The 616-nt window shown below is 57.0% G+C and overlaps 1 protein-coding gene across 1 annotated transcript in view; it reads left to right on the top strand.

Annotated features, from left to right (window-relative positions):
• ZNF398 (zinc finger protein 398) overlaps nucleotides 1-616 on the top strand; it is a 100076-nt gene that overhangs the window by 37493 nt on the left and 61967 nt on the right. The window lies entirely within an intron of this gene.

Below are 616 nucleotides of genomic sequence, written 5' to 3'. Positions count from 1 at the left end.
GCCCAGCGCAGGCGCGGTGCACGCTGGGACTCGCGGCCGCTCTGCCCCACAGCGGCCCCTGCGGCCTGGAGGAGCGAGCGCTGTCTGCAGTGGCAGCCCGCGCCGTGCAGACCGGTGTCAGTCGCAAGCCGCAGCCGTCCGGGGGTGACCGATCCTCGCACTCTCTTGGGGGACCCAGAGGAGGGAGACGGAGATGCAGACGGAAAGAGGGGGAAATGCAGCGTCAACTGCAAATGGATGGATAGTATACTCGCTATTAACTGAGATAGAAACAATGAGAGGGAGTACAGGGGTTTGATTCCTCCCCAAAGCCAACCCCAGTCAAGGATTAGGTTCAAGGGGTCATCTGTGAGGTGATCTCAGGAACCAAGTCAGGGAGGTGAGAAATCAAGGGGCATTAAGCATTAACGAGCAGGTCCCCCCGTCGGCAACTGGGAGTCCATTCTGCTGGGGACTCAGAGGGTGCAGATCATCCCTCAGAATGGTCCTGCCAAGGGTGAGGAGGCTGGGTATTCATCCTCAGGAAGTCAGGCAGAGTCATGACATCGCTTTCCCCATGGACTTACATTAGGAACATGACTCATAGTCTATAAAATTCAAGAAATGGTCTATAACC

The sequence above is a fragment of the Globicephala melas genome, chromosome 9 (assembly GCF_963455315.2).
Source record: "Globicephala melas chromosome 9, mGloMel1.2, whole genome shotgun sequence".
Taxonomy (NCBI): Eukaryota; Metazoa; Chordata; class Mammalia; order Artiodactyla; family Delphinidae; genus Globicephala; species Globicephala melas.
This window is presented reverse-complemented; position numbering and strand designations above follow the sequence as displayed.